Raw genomic sequence first — 23,052 nt, forward strand, 5'->3', positions numbered from 1 at the left:
AATGCAAGACCTGACACATAAAAAGACACCACACATGATGAAAACTTAGAGAAAAACGCACTTAAGGATGGGAATTATTTCCCGAAACGCGTCGTGCAAAATATAAACAAAACAAAAAAAACGTGACTGGTAGCAGTAATTTACTTATAAACAAACGATTTACTTTTAGAATAAAATTTATAACGTTAAATAAAAACTGTTTAAAACGTATTAAATGTAATATTAATATATTAAATAAATACTTACCAAACGCATTTTTATCTTTGTCTTCCATCTCATCAAAATCTTGCTTCAGTGCTACGCAAACTTCCCGCCAAGCATTCTTTGTAGCAATACGATCTCTATACGCATCTAGAGTTTTGTCCCACAGAACAGGTCTTACTTCCACCAAGGTTATCAAAAGTTCAGTATCAATTTCATCCATTCTTCTACACTTTTCAGTAAACAAGAATAAACACAAATGAATAAAACGACACTACAACGAACTAGTCGACGCCGTACGGCTCAAAACCGTCCAGTGTGAAAGCATGCACTTAGTCACGTAGGCCACTGTTGTCGAACTTGCCGTACGGCGACCGTCTGTTGTAGTGGCAAGACACGGCTGCAGCACGGCACGGCAGCGGCATTTTGCCGTCGCCGTATAATGTGAAAGGCGCCATACATTTCTTCACACCTACAGCCGTACGGCTTTTTGCCGTACGGTCAAAACCGTATAGTGTGAAAGCGGCGTTACGCTAAAGTGTGACGAAGCGTGAATCATTTACCAGGCTTTGCTGTACGAAAGTTAACAAAATTGTTCAGATGTGTGTGAATTCCTAAGGGACTGCTGAGGTCATCGGTCCCTAGACTTTCACACTACCTAAACTAATTTATGCTAAGAACAACACACCTAGGCGCTACAGTCCGGAGCCGAGCGACCGCTGCGGTCGCAGGTTCGAATCCTGACTCGGGCGTGGATGTGTGTGATGTCCTTAGGTTATTTAGGTTTAAGTAGTTCTAAGTTCTAGGGGACTCATGAGCTCAGATGTTCAGTTCCGTAGTGCTCAGAGCCACTTGAACCAGTCGAGGACACGGCGCGTCTAACCGCGCGGCGGAAGTTACAATTTTGGCAGTACCTGTCTTTCAAAGCTCGCTTTTTGTTAAGGTAGGAGACATGGAAGTCCCAAGAAAATGAATAAGCGCAATTTTTGTGTAAACCTGCAAACGGGTGGGAAAGATCTTGCAAATAATTTTATATTTTCGAACTAGATCAGGCGATCTCCTCTACGCTAGAAACAAACACCGATTAAGGTTTCCATATTTAATCGAGAATTGCGTTGTCTAGCTCGCGTGTATTGCGAGTGGTGTGTGGAATCCGTATGAAGCCCTCGCGCGGCGTCACATCTCTGAGATCAGTCGAAGGAACGCTTCAACAGTGCTCTTCGACTTATTGTAAGTTGCTATAGGGTCACCGAATCTCTGCGTATTTCGAGGGCATCACGTCACCCATAACGTCGTTTTTCCGTGTGAGCATCCCAGGAGCCTGTTTCACCGTTTCTGAGAAAAGCGTAGGTACGCCACGTTTCAGTACTATCAGTGTCACTGCTCGAAGTTTCTGAAGCCTCAGCGGATGGGGGAATTCTTGCATTTCGAAATCTTTCTGAAACCCATTTTACACGAGATACTGTCTGGTCAAAATAGACTACTCGAAGTGCGTGCGCCTTTCGTGCCTGAATGTAAATCAGCAATCAACTACGTCATGAGTGTTTTTATGACGTCAATGATCTATAGATTGTGCCGAGTTCTAAATTTCCGAGTATTCTGCACATGCACAGACAGAAGGGACTATTAAGCCGTGTGCTAACATCGAAAGTCGTAACCTGTTCTGGCCGAGCTTATTAGAAAAACTGATTTTGTGCTCTCACATCTTCTTAATCTTTATTATGCTGTTTTCGTGTCAGTTGAAAACTTGCACAAGTTCCTCGTGTTGTTTTTCCTACTAGCGTTCTTCTAGTATACGAAAGAGACGGAATATCATAAAGTGAAAATTATTTACGTTTCACAGACGACGCAAACTACACTACATATAAATAAGAACGCAAATAGATAGACGCGCTTACTAAAAATAATTTCAGCAGTAAAAAAAGAGAAATTAATAAACGAGAAAAATAATACTGTTTGTCATTTGGCAGTTAGCATAAAAAGAATATAGAAAGGTTAGAGCAAAAAGGCGCTATTTACTGCGTTCTACGCATTGTCTGATGTGTTCGCAAGTATATATTTTCTCGAGCAAATAAATATATATGTTCTGAAAACAGATATCAGGAGTGTGAACAATTTATCACACGACATTTGACAAGGTCTTGAGCTGTGAGTTCTGCTTAGGTCATTAATAAACTTTTGTTACTATATTTCGAGTTTTCCTTAAAAAGGATAGTCCCTCAATCGCCACGCTCACCTTTCACTGTACAGCAGACGGCTCCCACTACTCACGGAATTTTGGTGCTGACGTGTAAACGAAAACTACTACTCGAAACAGACGAGACTCAGTACGAAATAAAACACAAGGGGCGCTGCAGTAGACGCACGTGTCTAGAGTAGTCAGTTGAGACGAAGTCGACCGTTTAAAAGGGGCTTAAAACCGCGTTTCGACTGCTCATGGCTGCCGCGTGTTAAAAGTTCATGCGCGGCAGACCTATGCGTCTTAGCGCGCGACGGTTGCACACACCCGATGAGACTTCACTGCGTGGCGGGTGTTCGTACTAATGTTAATGAACGTATTGCATTGATGGTCGGGAGACCCCTCGCGGGGCGGTTCGCCCGCCGCTCCACAAGTTCTTTAACGCCAATACGGCGACTTGCGAGCGAATGAGGATGAAATGATGATGAAAGACACACAACACCCAGTCATCTCGAGGCAGAGAAAATCCCTGACCCCGCCGGGAATCGAACCCGGGACCCCGTGCGCGGGAAGCGGGAACGCTGTCACTCAGTGCGTGCGAGAACACCGTCAATACAAGTGCAGCGGCGCCTTCACAATGGTGTATAACATCGGAAACAATAGGAAGCCAAAACGAAAAAATGCGTTGGCGGATGGCAGAATTGTACCGCTAAAGAATGCAGTATTTTATCAGACTTCGGAAGAGGTGTATGATACAGTTATACAACGGAGAAATTTTATTACATCGTAGTTTCAAAATTTCGAACGATTAAACGTGATGATCCAGCCAAAAATCATAATAAAAAAGTAGAAATAGTTTGGAAAAGTGATTACTGTGAGGGAGAGTTTCTTGAAGCTAGTAGTCATTTTCATTTGCTGAATTGGCATCAGCTCGCAGCTTATGCCCTCACTTGCGTCCTCACTCCTATTTTGTCGTCCTTTTCGTTGGGTTCACAACACCATTTTCGTTTTGCAGAATTCAATCGACGCAAGACGAGTCTCGGTGTTCATTTTCACGCGCAGTAACACCAGACCTACCGTCTAGACTACGCGAGCAGACCACCCTGAAATCTCTTTGCAGAGGGACGGTAGACGCTTGGCTTCGGATCGCTGCGCGGCCAAGTTCGACAGCGGCAGCCGCGGACTGCAGTGCGGTTCAACTACCATAGGAATAGTAACGAACCCTGCCGCGGGTCGCTGACCCGCTCAGTGGATACGTAAGACAATGTGAAGCATAATAAGCGAATTATACAAATGTGTCCCGCACTGAGATACGTCTGTTTCACTGGTTGGAAATATCTGCAGTCGCATGGTAGGTGAGTGATTTGGCGGCCCTGTCTTCGTCTTATTGTCTTCAATATGAATTCTAGTGTATTTTTGAATTTATTTTAATAGCGGGAACTAATTCTTTTTATGTACGAATTGGAATGAGTGGCGACAACAGCATTAATTGCGCCCAATCTGCTTCTCATACGACGGTAGGATAGATAGGGCATTAGGAGAAACCTTACTGAGGAGAGCAACAATTACTATTCAAGGCGTTCGATTCAGCCGTGCTGTCTCCAGTAAGTATATTGCCGATGTTGCCTGAATACCTTCTTCATACATAAAAAGACGCCCCTTCACCGTCCATCAATTGTCCACAGGTCGTAAATTCAAAGTGACAGTGAAGCTACTTGAAGTGAAGCCAACTGGAATGAATTTGCCTGTAAAATTACTCAGGGTGCATTTCAGTTCCCTGACAGGCGATCACATTGCCTTCTGGGAAAGCTACAGAAACATGGTAAGGATTGGAATTCTAGTAGCTTCTTACACCTTGTCGATGGGGCATTAACTTTGCTCGAAGAATGAAGGGCTTATACACTATGTGATCAAAAGTATCTGGTCACCCCAAAAAACATAAGGTTTTCATATTAGGTGCGTTGTGCTGCCACCTGCTGCCAGGTACTCCATATCAGCGACCTCAGGAGTCATTAGACATCGTGAGAGAGCAGAATGGGGCGCTCCGCGGAACTCACGGACAACGAACTTGGTCAAGTGATCAGGTGTCACTTGTGTCACACGTCTATACGTGAGATTTACACACTCCTAAACGTCCCTAGGTCAACTGTTTCCGATATGATAGTGAAGTGGAAACGTGAAGGGACACGTACAGCACAAAAGCGTACAGGCAGACCTCGATGTTGACTGTCAGACACCGCCGACATTTGAAAGGGGTCATAATGTGTATTAGGCAGACATCTATCCAGACCATCACACAGGAATTCCAATCAGCATCAGAATCCACTGCAAGTACCATGACAGTTCGGCGGGGGCTGAGAAAACTTGGATTTCATGGTCGAGCGGCTGCTCATAAGCCACACATCACGCAGGTAAATGCCAAAAGACGCCTCGCTTGGTGTAAGGACGTAAACAGTGGTAAAACGTTGTGTGAAGTGACGAATCATGGTACACAAGTGTTATGGTGTGGTCGTGTTTTTCATGGAGAGGGCTTGCACCCCGTGTTGTTTTGCGTAGCACTATCACAGCATAGGCCTACACTGAGGTTTTAAGCACCTTCTTGCTTCCCACTGTTGAAGAGCTATTCGGGGGTGATGATTGAAACTTTCAACACGATCGAGTACCTGTTCGTAATGCACGGCCTGTGGCGGAGTGGTTACACGACAATAACATCCCTGTAATGGACTGGCTTGCGCAGAGTCCTGACCTGAATCCTATAGAACACCTTTGGGATGTTTTGGAATGCCGACTTCGTGCTACTCGTCACCAACCGACATCGATACGTCTCCTCAGTGCAGCACTCCGTGAACAATGGGCTGCCATTCCCCAAAAAACCTTCGAACACCTGACTGAGCGTATGTCTGCGAGAGTGGAAGCTGTCATCAAGGCTAAGGGTGGGCCAACACCATATTGAATTCCAGCATTACCGATGGATGGTGCCACGAACTTGTAAGTCATTTTCAGCCATGTGTCTGCATACTTTCGATCACATAGTGTATCTGCAATAGAGAAACTTGAAACTCGTGAATGACAGCGAAGAAGGCAGGAAATACGTAATACAGAACCATTATGTAGCATTTCCACCGCAAAGAGACATGTCATGTGCCAGATAAGTGAAAGAAGTAAAGGGGAAGTGGAATAAAACATACTAGAAGAACAACGTGAGGCGGACGTACATTACTACACCACCAGTACAAACGAGTAACTTCTTATTGCGACATCTGCACAAACAAACCTAAGTCTTGTTACATCTGTAACTCGTTGAAAATGACGATGATTATTAAATAGTTCAAATGGCTCTGAGCACTATAGGATTTAACATCTGATGTCATCAGTCCCCTAGAACTTAGAACTACTTAAACCTAACTAACCTAAGGACATCACACACATCCATGCCCGAGGCAGGATTCGAACCTGCGACCGTAGCGGTCGCGTGGTTGCAGACTGAAGCGCCTAGAACCGCTCGGCCACACCGGCCGGCGATGATTATTAGTACAAGGAAATAATTACGCAGTTCTTTAGCGATATACCATATTTGAACGTGCTCAGAAAACTATAAATGAAACGACTAATAATAGTTATAACGGGCCAGTTCTTCATTAAATATTGCCTTTCATTATCATTGCAGGTGTTCTTTCTCCTCTGGACTGAGATTTTCTTTCGCCTTGAGTAATACGTTTCTAGTTTTCACGAGAGGATTTCTTGCGTGGAAGATTCGTTGAACACCTCAAATATGCGATTTCTCATTTGATTCGGCTTTCAATCTATGAATATGTCTCATATTTAGAATAATTATTTTCGTAACTCTCTTTTACATATAGTGACTTAACAATATTTTGTTTGTTTGCAGGAGCCCAAGTAAATAAGGATGATCATCAAGCAAAAAAGAAATCAGTGGAGACTAATGGTAAGTACAATAATCAGCTGACGTAACATTATACTTTTATTTTAACTTATAAACGAGAAAATAGAGTAAAAGAAAAATAAAGTACATAAAATAAAAGTAGAATACGATACACATCTTTTTGAACTATCTCGTTGGGACAAAGTAACCAGTTCGGTTCTACCTGTACAGCTGTTCTTACGCGCTTCATTAAGGTACTTGACAGTGAGTCATAGCCTTTTCCGGCATGTCTGCTTCAAGAGTCGTTCCAACGGATTTCATGCGTTGTCCAAGCTCTGGGTGTAGATGGACAACGACCGTATTTTCACACATCCGCATTAAGTCGCCCCGACTTCGTGATACTACGGGATGCTGAGTCAAGGTAGCTGTGGGATGGGGGAAGCGAATGGATATAAGTAATACCTATTAACAGGCCCAGTCAGAAGTGGAAGATTGCATCGTTAGACGTTCGTGTAGAGCACGTTGTAACATATCACTTCATGGTCGCGCCTCTCTGTTCGTCCTGTAGTTACTGTGTAAGACAGGGGTCGGTTTTTTTGGATCCGGGATAAAGAATGTTTTTGTCCTTCTCGGAGAGAAAGGTCCGGTCTTCCTGTAATCCCGTCAAATCTGTAGCTGTCTGAAGTGACTCTGCTGTTTTCTAGGGCGAGCATTTCCCCGGGATGGCAGGTGTTTCGTAGCATCTGTGAGGAAATTAGCTCGTAGAACCGTGGCAGGGAGCAGCGCTCTACCGACCACTGGAAATGTTTTAATTTTCTTCCTGAGGCTGATCGCTCGAAAGGCGTGCATTTTAAATTAATTTCGTGGAGCGGGTTGGGAGTTACGCGAAATCGAAAATCTGGCAGCAGCCCTTATGGGGTACAGTAGACAAGTCCGTTCAGCTCTCTGTGGCAGAGAGGGGTGGTGCAGTGTGTATTTCGTACACCGCCAGTCAGTGATAAGTAAAGAAGTTTTCTTAAATCGGTGGACGAGGCAGCACTAAGTGAAGTCAGACATATATAGAAAGGCAACGTATTGATAAATTTATTTACACTATTGTAACGGTTGATTTCCATGGCTTTTGTGGGCGACCGCGTCTGTTTCCCGACCTACAGCGGGGGGGGGGGGGGGGGGGGGGGGGGGGGGGGACTGTTCTCACGCCTGGAGCGAAGTGAGCAGTCTTTGCTTAATCCGGCTAACGGGTATGGTCTGGCCTGACAGGAAGGTTTTCAAAGACTACTGTTTCCCCCCCGGAACGGCTGGCATTTCGTAGTACGCTTTAGGGGGGAAAAAATACTGAAAGTGTCCGCAGGCAGCAACACTTCACAGTAGTACGAGGGTCAGTCAATAAAGTAATGCCTCCTATTTTGTTCTCCTTAAATAAATTTTGTTGAGTGAAAAAATTTGAATTGAGCGATATTTCACAAAGCTGCTTCTCCAGTCCACAGCAGTAGTAACTTACTGCGTCAACAGATGCCAGTACTGCAGTCGATTGCAAAATGGCCGATATCGATGTTCGTAATAGCGTACTGTGATAGAATTCTATCTGCGCTGTTTCACGGAGGGTTGGTCGCTGTAACGAAGTTGAAGGGCAAATACCGCTGGCTGACAAAACGCGGAGTGGCAGGCCGGTGATTGCATTGGCTCCACACATTATTTAGCAAGTCGGTGACAACGTTCGATGTGAGCGCCGTGTTGCATTGTGATGACGATTAGTCAGCAGCCGGGGGTACTCAAAGATTTGTACAACTTGTATACCAATTGTGACTGTAGACTAAACATGAGTTCATTTTTTTGAACCAGAGTCAGAGGCAGTTAATGGAATGTCATATAGAAACTCACAGAAGAAAAGTTCAAAACTTTGCAATCGGCGGGAAAAGTTATGACTGCAGTATCTGTGATACGGAGGTTGCGATTATGGTTAATTTTTGTAGAGCAGGGATGCTAAACAAGAACGCTCAAACAGCTCAAAGCCCATCTTCAGCGAGTTCGCCCAACAAAAGCTATGGCGGATGGTCTTATTTTGCATGACAATTCAAGAACACAGACCAGTCGTCACACCACTGCAAGAGATTGTAAAAATTGGATGGTATGTCCTGCCTCATTCCCCCATAAAGACCTCGCCAGACTGCCATCTGTTCGGGCCATTAAAAGAAGCTTACCGTGGGACTGACTGACCGCACTGAAATACAGGTCTTTGTGAAAATATGGGACAAAACAGTGGAAATGGACGGATATTATATCCAGAAGTCATAAATTATGTACAACGTATGTAGCTGCATTTGAAATTCTTTACAAATAAAGTAAAAAGGTATTGCCTTTTGACCTTCCCTCGCACTAAGAGCGTGAACAGTAAATGGTCAATCGTAGTGACTGCTTTCTACTGTTGAGACTCATTGGCCGAAACGTCAGAATGTGAAAAGAACGTCGTGGATGTGTGAGCAGCTGGCAAAATCGTGGAGTCGGTCTTGGGCCCTGTTAGGCTCCAAGAGGCGAGTTGGGCCCTCTCGGCTGGAGGTGATGTGGAGGCATATTTCAGAAGTTGGTAGTCAGGGAACAGTGAGGTTGTTCTCCAGGTGTGGAAACTTCTGAAGTATTCGGAATAGCGTTCCCTTTCGCGCGTGTGGGGAGCGTTTTTATCTGTTCCTGGTTTTCGAGGTGGTGATAGCGAGCGTACACGGACTGTTAAGTAGGAGACCGCCTTTCCTGTGTTGTGCACAGAAGAGATGGGAGAAACAGTTCGGTGACAGTTCAGCAACTGCGATGTTTGTTGTCCAATCTAGTGATCGGTCTCTCGGTCTTTCGAAGGCAGTCAGATGGCTGCAAGGTATGCAGTAGTGATATTCAGGAAATGACTGGTTCAACGCTATTTTGTGGGTCTAAACAGGACAGGCGACCCTAATTTGGCTTTATAGCGTAGGTGTAGTCGGGCCTAGAGATTATCCAGGTGCACCAACGAACGTTTGGTAGGAAGTCTAAGGAGCCATACGTCGCGTTATTGGTCTCGCGCATCGCACGGCGTTAAGAGTATGCGGACTTCGGTCGCAACTGTGACAGGAATCACTACAAGCTACACAAACTCAGAAGCAGCGGACGAGGATGAACGTTTCACTTTGTACACTTAATAACTAAGTTACACGAAACTTTTTATGCTGTAGGAGTAAAAGTATCCCACTATTAATAATAATGATGTCGTGGACATTGAAAAGTTTTTCTCTTTGCCATTCCGTCAATTTTCTCGCACGCCCGCATTCAGAACCCATGCGTCCCTGACTTTGTGTGGCCCGCGAGTCAACTTCCGTGACATGTAAAACCACCGTTGGGTTGAGAAAACGTTCGTAGGTACTTGTAAAATTATAGTCAGGATCGCCAGCAATACTTTGAATCGAGGTACGGCTTTAATATTGTCACTTCTCCACAGGGCCGTACTGTACCTTACAGAATTCTTTTCTATGCAGATTTAGCAAAAGTTATAGTTTTGTAGGTTGGTTCCAAAAACTAAGCTATATTGAAACAAATTACTTAAAAGAACTACAGTGACGTGGAAAACATTGCACCCAATAAATTAAATGGAGCATTGTAGTAAATGAATTACTATTTGTACAAACATTCTGAAAAACTGAAACAAAATATATATGTTACTGTTTATAGCAGCTAATTTTAGCATTATGCTTAATGAAGTCTTATTTCCTCCTCATAAATTACAAATTGTGCTTAAACTACACAGAAGCGCCAAAGAACCTTGCATAGGCAATACTGTTCAAATACAGAGAGATGTAAACAGGCAGAATACAGCGCTGCAGTCGTCAACGCCTATATAAGACAGGTGTCGCGCAGTTAGATCGGTCACTGCTGCTACAATGGCAGGTTATCAAGATCTACGTGAGTCTGAACGTGGTGTTATAGTCGGCACACTAGCCATGGGACACAGTATCTCTGAGCTAGCGATGAAGTGGGGATTTTCCTGTAGGATCATTTCACGAGTGTACCGTGAATATCAGGAATCCTGGAAAACAAATCTCAGACATCGCTGCAGCCGGGAGAAGGTGCTGCAAGTACTAGACCAACGGAGAGTGAAGAGAGTCGTTCAACGTGACAGAAGTGCAACACTTCGTTAAATTACTGCAGATTTCAATGTTGGGCCATTAACAAGTGTCAGCACGCGAGCCATTCAACGAAACATCATCGATATGTGCTTTCGGAGCCGAAGGCCTACTCGTGTACCCTTGATGACTGCACGACACAAAGCTTTACGCCTCACGTGGACCCGTGGACACCGACATTGAACTGTCGATGACTGGAAACGTGTTACCTGGTCGGACGAGTCTCATTTCAAATTATATCGACCGGATGGACGTGTACAGATATAGAGACAACCTCATGAATCCATGGACCCTGCATGTCAGCATGCAGGAGACTGTTCAGGCTGGTGGAGGTTCTGTAATGATGTGGGGCGTGTGCAGTTGGAGTGATATGGGACCCCTGATACGTCTAGATATGACTGACAGGTGACACTATGTAAGCATCCTGTCTGATCACCATCATCCATTCATATCCATTGTGCATTCCGACGGACCTGGGCAATTCCAGCAGAACAGCGGGACACCCCATACGTCCAGAATTGCTACAGAGTGGGTCCAGGAACACTCTTCCCAGTTTAAATGCTACCGCTGGCCACCAAACTCCCCATGCATGAACAATACCGAGCATGTCTAGGATGCCTTGCAACGTGCTTTTCAGAAGAGATCTCCACCCCTTAGTACTCTTACGGATTTATGGAGAGCCCTGCAGGATTCGTGGTGTCAATTCCCTCTAGCACTACGTCAGCCATTAGTCGAGTCCATACCATGTCGTGTTGCGACACTTCTGCGTGCTCACGGGGGCCATACAGGATATTAGGCAGGTGTAACAGTTTTTTTTCTCTTCAGTGTATTATCTGGAAATAAAACAAAATGAGGAATAATAAAGGGCTGAGAAAATTTCTCATTCCAGGAATTGCGTTATCATTGAGCGAAGTAAATTAGAAATTTGCTTCAGTACCTGACCATCAACCTATGAGGTCCTATACTCCGTCCATCATAAGAATAAACCTGATGCAAACACAAACGCGATGATCGGTCAGAATTCGTAGCACACGTACACTGGTGTTGGAAGTAGGTCCTACTTATGCAGTTAGTATCTTATTGCTAAGTTACGTTAAATGAAACTGTAAGATGTTCAAGTGTATTTACAGCCATCAGCGTTTTCCTTAATCACGATTTAGCGATGTAGTTTTTATTTGCAAATACAGTAACAGGCTCTGCTCTGTTGTGCTCTGATTGTCGCGCAGTATGAAAGTGAGGCTGCTTCCTGTTCCGTAATAAAACATGCTGTGGAACACGGTTGAAAAGTGCCGAGAAATAGGTTGTTCTTAATGTTTTTCATAAATTTAGAGACATAATCGGCTTTGAAGTATTCCGAGGGACTGTGTTAGATACACTTGAGACACACACATACAGGGTGTTACAGAAAGGTACGGCCAAACTTTAAGGAAACATTCCTCACACACAAAGAAAGAAAATATGTTATGTGGACATGTGTCCGAAAACGCTTACTTTCCGTGTTAGAGCTCATTTTATTACTTCTCTTCAAATCAGATTAATCATGGAAAGGAAACACACAGCAACAGAACGTGCCAGCGTGACTTCAAACACTTTGTTACAGGAAATGTTCAAAATGTCCTCCGTTAGCGAGGATACATGCATCCACCCTCCGTCGCATGGAATCCCTGATGCGCTGATGCAGCCCTGGAGAATGGTGTATTGTATCACAGCCGTTCACAATACGAGCACGAGGAGTCTACATTTGGCACCGGGGTTGCGTAGACAAGAGCTTTCAAATGCCCCCATAAATGAAAATCAAGAGGGTTGAGGTCAGAAGAGCGTGGAGGCCATGGAATTGGTCCGCCTATACCAATCCATCGGTCACCGAATCTGTTGTTGAGAAGCGTACGAACACTTCGACTGAAATGTGCGGGAGCTCCATCGTGCATGAACCACATGTTGTGTCGTACTTGTAAAGGCACATGTTCTAGCAGCACAGGTAGAGTATCCCGTATGAAATCATGATAACGTGCTCCATTGAGCGTAGGTGGAAGAACATGGGGCCCAATCAAGACACCAACAATGCCTGCCCAAACGTTCACAGAAAATCTGTGTTGATGACGTGACTGCGCAATTGCGTGCGGATTCTCGTCAGCCAACACATGTGGCGGTGAATCGAGGAAGTACAGTACATATTGACGAAACTAAAATGAGCTCTAACATGGAAATTAAGCGTTTCCGGACACATGTCCACATAACATCTTTTCTTTATTTGTGTGTGAGGAATGTTTCCTGGAAGTTTGGCCGTACCTTTTTGTAACACCCTGTATATTGGATGTACAGCGGAACCGGGTAGATAACTTACTGCATTTCATGGCTTGCTGGTTAAAGTCTCGCATGAGTCATTTTTTTTCTCGTTCTATTTGAAATACGTACATAACGTAATTGTAAAATTCATCATTATTTTTCATGCATAATGCACGTCGTCTTGTTTCTAATTACATATTGCACGCGCAATACCTGTTTTCATTTCAAATATAAATTCTTAATTATCGATGTTTTATGAAACACAGTTAATAAAGGTTGCTTAAATTAAGAAGACATGGCAACTTAATTTTTTAAGGCAAAAATGAAAAACCCTACTCTTTATTTGGACTATGTCCATTGATTTATACCACAGATGTTGCTGAGTGTAGTAGAAACATGAAAAACAATCATTTCACAGCACCGAGCACACCATATAAGTGCTGCATTTTTACATGTGCCACTGTACCATTACAATATTATCGCAACAGAACTGATCTGGAGCCAATTTAAGGGATTTGGCCGGAGAAATAAGAAGACTGTTAAGCAACCAGACGTACTGGAAATGACGCACGCAGCTTTTTCACATGCCACTGTCCCTGCCGAACGCTGGCGGGATATGGAACGGCATGTCATTAAAAAAAATGGAGAAAATGAGGCGCCTGGATGACTTCAAGGATTCTGTTATAGATCGAATCGTTATCAACTTAGCAGATGACAGTTCCAGAACTGAAATGTATTTCTCGGTGTCGGATAAGGAAGGAGCTAAGAGATTACCAGACGACTGACTGTAATTAATGCGTTCAGTGGGTTCAGTATTCAACAGTACGGTGAAATCCCTGCAGTATGCTTTTGCATCACACATAGCTCGCTCAGAAAAATTACTCTGTGTTTAAGTTAAGAATTTTCATCACTGGGGATAGGAGGACCACGTTTCGCTCGCGGTAAATTATTAAACTGCCTGTCTTTCTTGTTTTTTCGGTCAGTTTTTGCGCACTGTGAGTGTCTGTGCCCTTGGTGGTGGCCCATCTCACCACCCCTTCGGTACGGCCCTACCACTCTAACTGCTTCACTGCTCTCATACAGATTTGGAGGTGCGACCACTGGCACGGAAAACGTGCATCCCGAAAAACGACTATTCCTCCCCCAGGTGATCCCTTTCACAGACGATCTGCACAGGTACAAAACAGACAGCTTCGTCACTTAAGTCACGCCACAGTATGCCATGTTTACTTCGCAGTGTTTTGCAGTGTTTTTCTTCAGTAACAAATGCAATTAATTGGCTTTTTATAGCTGTCACAAAATCTCACTTCAAAAATTTTCATTTTGACTGGTTGCGCGGCTTCGGTAAATTGTTTAAATGATTACTTTTAGTGTCGCCTTCAGTTGTCATTTTTCGTTTGGTGATTTTACAGTGTCGATCTTAGCCCATTATCAAGTATTTTACAAAAAAGTTTATCGATGGCACTTTACGCCATACAGGTCTCTGCACCTGCGTGTGTTTAAATAGCGTCCACCGTTATTGTGCGTATGAAAGCGGTAGTCGTAATTAATAACCCTGGTCCCGTTAGTACAGAAGCGCGTCACAGTTAGAAAAACTACATACATGTCACCTCCCTTCGCACTCAACATACACGTTATGGCCGCACCGTGTTGAATGACATAAAATGCGATGGGACGTGAAATGTGTGTAATTTTTAAAACTGCCGCGTGCTGACGTACTGACTGGGGTGGTGTTTTTAATTTACTGGTAATTACGACTCGTGGTCTCATAGGCACAATAACGGCGGCCGCTATTTAAATATGCACAGGTGCGACCTGCATGGCCTAAACTGCCATCGATAAATTTTTTTTTTTTGTAAAATACTTGATAATGGTCGAATACTGACATAATACAATCCTAAACCAGTGATGGAGAAATAATAGCTGCACGCGACGCTAAATCATTTAAACACTTCCATCAAGTATAATTTCTTAGACTTTCCTGGCGATTCGTTGTCATCTCGTAGTATCGAGTGTACTGCTGGTGGTCCGTGTCTTTGCAACACGATATTTGGGCTTCGTAACTCGGCGTCTTCATTAGATCTCTCCTGAGACTGAAGCTCGTGATGAGGGCGCCGAGTGACGACGTCGAAATATCGTGTTGGAAAGACGCGGACACTACATACTACGAGATGACTTCCATCAAACATCACGATCAAAACGAGACCTCTGCCTGCCACTCATAGGCTCTTCCGCCATGCCACAACACTCGTCTTAAACGGGTATAACTGATAAGAACACCACCCCCGCGCACAGCAGCGCACTTAAGTATTATTGTAAGTTTTCCGTTCTGGAAGACCACCTTGTCGATCACTGTGGATCACAGACGTCCGACGTCTGAAACCAGTATCACTATCAAGCAACACCTCGACCTCAGAGGGTGTTAAATTCGCCGGCAGGGCAGCAAGTCCTCAATTAAGAGATCTCCAAGGAACTGTCGAAGGTGTTCATAAACATTATAGCCTTTCAGGTAATCACACCTGAAGTGCACAACGATCTGTTTTTTTACTCCAGTACGGCCTAATTGGTCGTCCGTTTCCCACTAATAGAAATCATCTGAAACCTGCCCCTGGTTACAGTTTTCGTCTCGTACTTCAATTTCCAACTTAATGGTGCTGAGAGAATACTTAATGCCAGTGGAGAATGTCTAACCCTTAAGCAAGGATGGCAGACTCAGAATCCAATTTGAAGTAAGCACTGTGAACCTTTTTTTACAGCCTCAGTTACGCGAATTTATGAAAACAAGTCTGTCAGGTTACAAAATAAACGCTAGTTTAAGGGACTCGTGCGAACTACTGCCGCTAACAGCCAAGTTAAAGTTCCCAATTCGCGGCCGTATGCCATGTCACGCCCAAAAGAAAGGATAATCCCTTCTCCAAATTAAAACTAAATCTGTGAATTAATTGTTCCGCTGAACTCCGGTCACTGCAGGTGCCCAAATAGTATGTTGCACCTAATCGTAATCGCAACTACCCACTTCGTAACGGAGACTGGACGAGCTGTTGGAAACGATATTTACAAAATTTGACCCAATATGACGGTAGTTACGCTAAACGTTGCTTGATTAAGTATTAGCACGTTACAACGACCATCTTACATTTCAAATGAATTACATAAAATTTTTAAGATTTAGTCATAAATCCAATGTCTTTCACTGAGCTAGCTTTAACAAGCAACAAACCGTAAGGTATATTTCAATAGACTCACAAAACTTCACAGGATGAGGTTTCACAAGAAATTAACGCCTTAGATTTACCTACACATTAATTCGTATAATATGTCACTTCTCCAAATAATTCACTAATTACTGTAAGAACGGTGTCCTCTAAGGCTCTAAGAACTTAAGGCTCGTTTTGTATGAAGAGCGAGCAGATGTTTTGTCGTAACTGGACGTGTGACCTTCTCAGTTGCGTCGTGAAGTTTGCGCCTTCCAACTTTGCACTTTCTGTATCAGAACAAGACGCAGCGATGAGCACATTATCTCCTTCACTGTACGACGTTTATTTCTTGCTTTTTCTGTACGAAACACCGATGACCTGCTCACTTTCTTGTAACCTTGCTGATTTGTCGTCAGAAATTCACAATTTTCGAACAAGGACTTGATTCAGCTTGTAGGTAGCAAGCCTACGCAGTGTTCTTCTGCATCGAATTTTTGTTTCATAGTTCTTGCCGCTCATACCCAACTCTCAATGGCTGGTAGCTATAAAATATTTGGAAATGTCAACATGAGTCATAACGAATCGACAATACAATTTGTTTTTTCTTTAGCTGAACAACCCTCAGTCATTTGTTCCACAATGATTTTGAACAAAAACTAATTATATTGTCTTTTCTACATTATGTAGGGTCCTCTGCTATTCTTGTGATGAGGTAGTACTGTGTCTTTATCTGATCACTGGCTTTCAGTAAACACATAGTCTGTCAGCATCGAAATTTTCGTTACAGGAATTGTTTTAACAAACCACAGTGCCTTTATAACCAGAACGTCATTGGACTGTAATGCGAAGTGCTGAGATCAGCGTATACCGAGAGGAAACGTGACCCTACACAGCTTTAGATTTTGATGCGCCCCAGCAGTTTAAATTCATATCTGAGAGATTCTTCAGGCTGATTCCGTGATGATGTTACAGATTTTCAGGGGGTCGTGGAGAAGCGTTAAAGTGTCAGAGATGGTTCGGAAACGGCCGAGTCGAAAGTTACAAGCGAAATCTTTCTGATACCTCTGACAATGAATCTCTTCTAGTGTGAGCTCTTTGCTTTCCATATTTTGGGAGAGGGTAGCATGGACCAAAACAAGAAAAAAATGTCCAGTATACATGGGCTCTAAAGTGCATACCTTGAGAGGTATGAGCGTTCATCTTCTACTGAAACACACACATTCTACTGAAAAAAGTGCATGTAGTTCTTATTTTATTCTTGTCTTGGTCCATATTACCCCTTCTCCAAATTTGGAAAGAGAAGAGCTTAACAGTTAGAGTAGTACACTGTTGGAAGGATGAGAACGACTTGAGCGTATAACGTTCGACTATTTTGTTTTCATGCCAGGGTCCTTACCTCAAACTGACACATTTACCGTTTCCCATCATCCCTTAAAGTTTATATCATCATGACGGAATCGTCTTGTATAGGGATTACGCGAAAAAACTCTCCCCCCCCCACCCCCACCCCCTAGCAGCAGCAGCATATTGTAGGACGCTGGAGCGTACCAGACCAAGCGATTGGAAAAGGGCTCTCATAATTCTTGTGTAAAATTAGTGTCGCCGGATAGATGCAGATAATTATAGACATATATCGCTGACGTCAATCTATAGTAAAATTATGGAACATGTTTTTTATTGACGCATTATGACGTTGAAGAACAAAAATCACTTCTATAGAAGTCAAAATGGATACCATAAACACAAATCTCGTAAAACAAAGCTCGCTCTTTCCGTCCATGAATTCGACTGCCGTGGGCTTTCCGAAGGCATTCGATACATTTCCGTGCTGTTGTGTTGTGATGAAAATACGTGCTTACCGAATATCGAGCAAGATTTTCAGTTGGACTGAAGACTTTGTTAGAACAAAAATTCAACATGTTGTTCTTAACGGAACAAAAGCGATAGATGTAAACGTATTTCCGGAAGTAGCCCAAATGAAGTGTTCAAAAATGGTTCAAATGGCTCTGAGCACTATGGGACTTAACATCTGTGGTCATCAGTCCCCTAGAACTTAGAACTACCTAAACCTAACTAACCTAAGGACATCACACACATCCATGCCCGAGGCAGGATTCGAACCTGCGACCGTAGCAGTCGCGCGGTTCCGGACTGAAGCGCCTAGAGCGGCTCGGCCACCGCGGCCGGCTAGCAAATGTCAAGCTGAAATTCAATGGAAGAATCTTGAAGGTGGCTTACAAACCTCTCGTGTGACACATTGTGTAGTATTGATCATCAGTTAGTGGATGGGGGCGGGGGATTCAGGGAAGTGCGGCGTGTTTCGTCAGGTCGTTTAGTAAATGCGAGAGCGTTCCTGAGATGCTAGGCAAACACCAGTGACAGACCCTACAAGAAAGGCGTTGTGTGTGGCGGAGAGGTCATTCTTCTCATGCAACATTCGCGAATGGGAAAGATCGGATGAGATAGTTGTACTAGAGCTACTATCCGACGCCCACCATAAGATGACTTGCAGATGTTAACGGTAGTTGGATGAGGAGTTGATGCATGTTACAGCGGAGGCTGTGGTCGCGGAACCCCGGGCACCTAACGGCAGCCACGAGGCCGTGTCCCCAGCTCAGAGGGACAAGTCGCCACAGCAGCAGGAAGTGCGCTACCTGCACAAGAAGTTCAAGAAGGCGGCGGAGGCGGCCGAGGAGCTGGACGGCCACGTGCAGGGGCAGGGCCAGGGGCAGGCGGCGGAAGAGGCGGCGGGCCGGTACGCGTGCCCCTACTGCCGGCTGGCGTGCGCCAAGCCCAGCGTGCTGCAGAAGCACGTGCGCGCGCACACGGGCGAGCGGCCGTTCCCCTGCCGGCCGTGCGGCTTCGCCTTCAAGACGCGCTCCAACCTGTACAAGCACTGCCGGTCGCGCGCGCACTCGCTGCGGCTGGAGGAGGGCGGCGCCGGCGCCCACCCCCAGCCCGCGCAGCCTCCCGAGTCGCCGCCCACGTCGCCCGCCGCGTCCGCCGCCTCCGCCTCTGCCGCCTCCGGCTCTGCCTCCGGAGACGGCGACGGCGACAGCGCCGACGACTACGCCGACGCAGACAGCCGTGACTCCCGGCCGGCTCCGGGCTCTCAGGTAAGTCGTTGCCGGACGCTTTGTAACACTAAGCTTGCACAGACTCCGAAACTCGGTTTTCCGTTAAATCTTACACCGACACAGCCTCGGGTTGCTCACGCAGAGATTCCAATATTAACTCGGGGAAGGTTAAGGTGGCAGATGTTAAATCCCAAAACCGCAATCTGCTCCGTGCAGTGATGTAATTAGTGTGACTGGTGCCGCACGGAGTGGCCGCGTGGTTTGAGGCGTCATGCACGGACTGCACGGCCCCTCTGCCGGACGTTCGAGTCCTCCCTCGGGCAGGGAAGTCTGTGTTGTTCTTAGCATAAGTTAGTTTAAGTAGTGTGTAAGTCTAGTGACCGATGACCTAAGCAGTTTGGTCCCTTAGGAATTCACATACATTTGAACATTTGAAAATCCTGGCTGCCAACAATTCCTCAGTGGTTTTTTTTTTTTTTTTTTTTTTTCCAGTCCTCTTGAATAAAGCAGGCCAAAATACATTTGGGTAAGAACTGACTCAGCTGCGATGCCATCAGTTTGGAAATAAGAAAACGGACCGTGGAACCATTTGTTTAAGGCAGTAGTCGTTAAACTCAATTATTCTTGAGGCCCACGGTTCTCAGGTGGGTACCGCGCCTACTCGTCAGCACTGGTATATGTGGGCTCGGCCAGAGAAGAAAGTTCAAATCAAATGGCTCTGAGCACTATGGGACTTAACTTCTGAGGTCATAAGCCCCCTAGAACTTAGAACTACTTAAACCTAACTACCTGCGACCGTAGCGGTCGCGCTGTTCCAGACTGTAGCGCCTAGAACCGCTCGGCCGGTAGAAGAAAGTGACAGAAGTGGGAGCTACAGATGATACGGCATTTAGAAATATATATTTCCTTATTTTCAATTTTTACGTCAACTGTAAATAAACCAGACTAATGTCCAATATATTGTCTTAACTAATAGTTCCTTAAAGGACGTGAAAAGGGAGGGCAAAGAAAATTTTTGGATTGCAAATAAAATTCCTTAAGGGGGTCGTAACGCATACACGAGAATTTCGTATATAAATTAGATACTTTCGTTGTTTTACAGTTGATGATTTACACTTGTGGGAGTGATTCCGTAAAAACAGTGGAGACGTAACTTTCTCGACATCTTTCACACGATATAAACGGCGCATCTTTACAATTACGTGGTTGTTCTAAAATTTCTGTAGAAAAACAAATGTGGTTTACATTCGTAAAAGGTTCTTTCTTATTGCAGTGTTTGGCAGCAAAGCACACACGCAAAGTTTAGCAAAATACTGGCGACCATAGTTGGCTGTGTACAATGGAATCTATTTTGATGCAGTCTTGTTGAAAGTCAAAATGCAAGTAACGAAATACGAATTCATGTAATCTTTAATTACAATTTATTTTTGAGATGTTATTTGCAGAATCATAGGGACACTATAAGTATCGGTAACATTATCATTGCTATCCTCCAATGAAGGTGTTGATTGTGTCTTGCGGCTGATGTACTTTACATAAGATCTGAATCTCTTTGGGTTTTCTGCCAGATTTCGAGACATATTTTCGTTGCGGAAACTGTTAAAACCCTCCGGCATTAAAGTTTGCACTAATTTTTGAGTTCCTGTAAAACTTCACTTACACTCAAATCTGGTCTGTGTTTTCCGTTGCTTCTGCAACAGTGTTCTGACCGTTTTGTATATCATTGGGGATCAGCACCATCTCGTAGTAATTTATTTGGTACATATTTCTAAATTGCTGTCAGTACTATTTGTTTGATCCAAACCACATCTGGTCTGCGCTTACACCTTCAGATTGGAAGGAGTGGAGACTGTCTGTTAGGAAGGCTTCAAGCTAATTTTTATCTGCTTCTTGAAATAGGTACACCTAGCGTTTATTTTTGATTGGTTTGGGTATTATGGTAGTCAGTCTCGCTACAACCACCTTGTGGTCACTAATTCTCCCCCTCTCTCTCTCTCTCTCTCTCTCTCTCTCTCTCTCTCTCTCTCTCTCTCTCTAACATTAAGTGTAACTTGTATTACTTGTATTTCTTTTTTAAACTGGTGACGCTTGTGCACACCAATTTCAAGATATATTCTTTATGCAGTAAACTCGTCTCCTTTCGTGCAATAGCTCATACCATTATTGGTAACTGTGCGTAGTAGATGCGCCTTCACTCTGCAGCCGAAGCGCGTTTGCCATAGTTGGTACAGCCACAGGTTACGTGAGGAAAACAAGCCAGTAACGTCGTAGAAAACGCAGAGGTCTTATTTCACCATGTTACCAGTGCACAGTAAGTCTCCATGTAGCCGCTGTATACGACACATTAATCTGAAACATTATAAAATAATAATTCTTAACTGAATTACGTGACTGACAGTCACACAGAGAGCCACAGAAGCATGTGTCAGAAGTGATCTTATCCCTGCTGCTCATTTATTAACTTTCCAGTGCCCAAGGCATAATACACAGTCTCCGTTTTAATTTTTCAGTTTTGTTATCCTGAAACGCTACAGCCATTTGTGTATAGAATGCTACAGTGTTTTCCAGGAATACCGATAACTATCGCATTGGATTGTGAGTAGCATCGCGTGGACAAACATGCAGTGTTTCTTCGTTTCGCCGCTTATTTATAGTGCATCGCTAAACAAACTCCCATGCTGTGGACGATACAAACTGCAGCAACGAACAAGTGTTCTCTCTTTATGACTAAACGGCTAAAGCGGGCACAGTTGCAGGATGCCTTCTAGGGCAACAAAAAATTTGGAACTCAATATTTCATGCCATGATCTAATCATTAATAGGCGTAATCTGACAGTAAGCGTTCAACACAATCCAAGTAATGAGGCTACAGAGTGTATGATGTATATCAAATCAAATGGCTCTGAGCACTATGGGACTTAACTTCTAAGGTCATCAGTCCCCTAGAACTTAGAACTACTTAAACCTAACTAACCTAAGGACATCACAAACATCCATGCCCGAGGCAGGATTCGAACCTGCGACCGTAGCGGTCGCGCGGTTCCAGACTGTAGCGCCTTTAACCGCTTGGCCACCACGGCCGGCGATGTATATCTTTAAAGTAAAAAGAACTACATGTGCGCTGAAGAATGCATGGTGGATAACAAGAGCTAAAGAGTTCAGATAACTTGCACACAAAGATATGAGACAGTTCTTCCAAGTCACAAAAGAGATTTACGCTCCAACAACCTTTGGTAGAAATCCAATTTGGTCCAGTGACAAGAGTACACTTCTAAAAGATCAGTGTTCCATCATGAATAAGTAAAAGAAACATATTGAAAAGCTTCTGTATTAGCAACCAGTTATTGATGAACAGGTGTTCTACATAATAGAACAAGCACCCAACAAAGGATAACTTGGGCCAACCCCCACCAACACTGGACGAAGTTAAGCGTGCTGTCGATCAAGCAGAGCAACACAAGAACACAGGTCCTAATGATACACCAGTGGAATATTTCAAAAAAGGTAATAAACCACATACACGAACGGACTGTTGAAATCCGGAACACGGAAGAAACTTCATGCTGATTTCAGAAATAGTCGAGTGATTCCCATATTTCAGAAAGGATGTTGCAGAGACTACAGTAGTCTTCGCGGAATATCGGTGCTGTCTAGTTTGGGTAAGCTATCACTCGAACTCTCGCAAATCGTGCTACACGCTTAGTGGACGAATTACTAATAGAGCCAGTGCGGCTTCAGGCCGCATAGAGAAACCCTAGATATGCTTTTCACAGCTCGTCTGCTTCAGGTAGTGCAGGAATCCCACTAAAGGATTTGACTGGGTTAACTGTACAGCTTTGGTGAAAATTTTAATCGCAGAAATTTATTTTCAGTTTGAAATTGCTGTACACAGGTATGACAACAGCTGTCATTGCGAACGACTCTGTTGGTGAGCCATTCCATATCAATACTGCTGTCACGCAATGATGTGTAATTGTTCCCACGTTATTTTCCGTATATGTTGCCGCTGTCGTGCAGTCTGTAAGAGTTGTTCGTATGGGGCAGCCGCAACTATGCAAGTCCATTTTGAAAAATGAAGAAACCGTAG

General features: G+C 44.2%; 1 long non-coding RNA gene across 1 annotated transcript in view; it reads left to right on the top strand.

Moving 5' to 3' along the window:
• LOC126458374 (uncharacterized) overlaps positions 1-18,512 on the top strand; it is a 318,044-nt gene extending 299,532 nt beyond the window's left edge. The window contains exons 2-3 of the long non-coding RNA XR_007585624.1: positions 6,270-6,326; positions 18,442-18,512. This is a non-coding gene — a long non-coding RNA (uncharacterized LOC126458374). The remainder of the gene's footprint in view (positions 1-6,269; positions 6,327-18,441) is intronic.
• The last annotated feature ends 4,540 nt before the right edge of the window (positions 18,513-23,052 follow it).

Source organism: Schistocerca serialis, chromosome 1, assembly GCF_023864345.2.
Source record: "Schistocerca serialis cubense isolate TAMUIC-IGC-003099 chromosome 1, iqSchSeri2.2, whole genome shotgun sequence".
NCBI classification, from domain to species: domain Eukaryota; kingdom Metazoa; phylum Arthropoda; class Insecta; order Orthoptera; family Acrididae; genus Schistocerca; species Schistocerca serialis.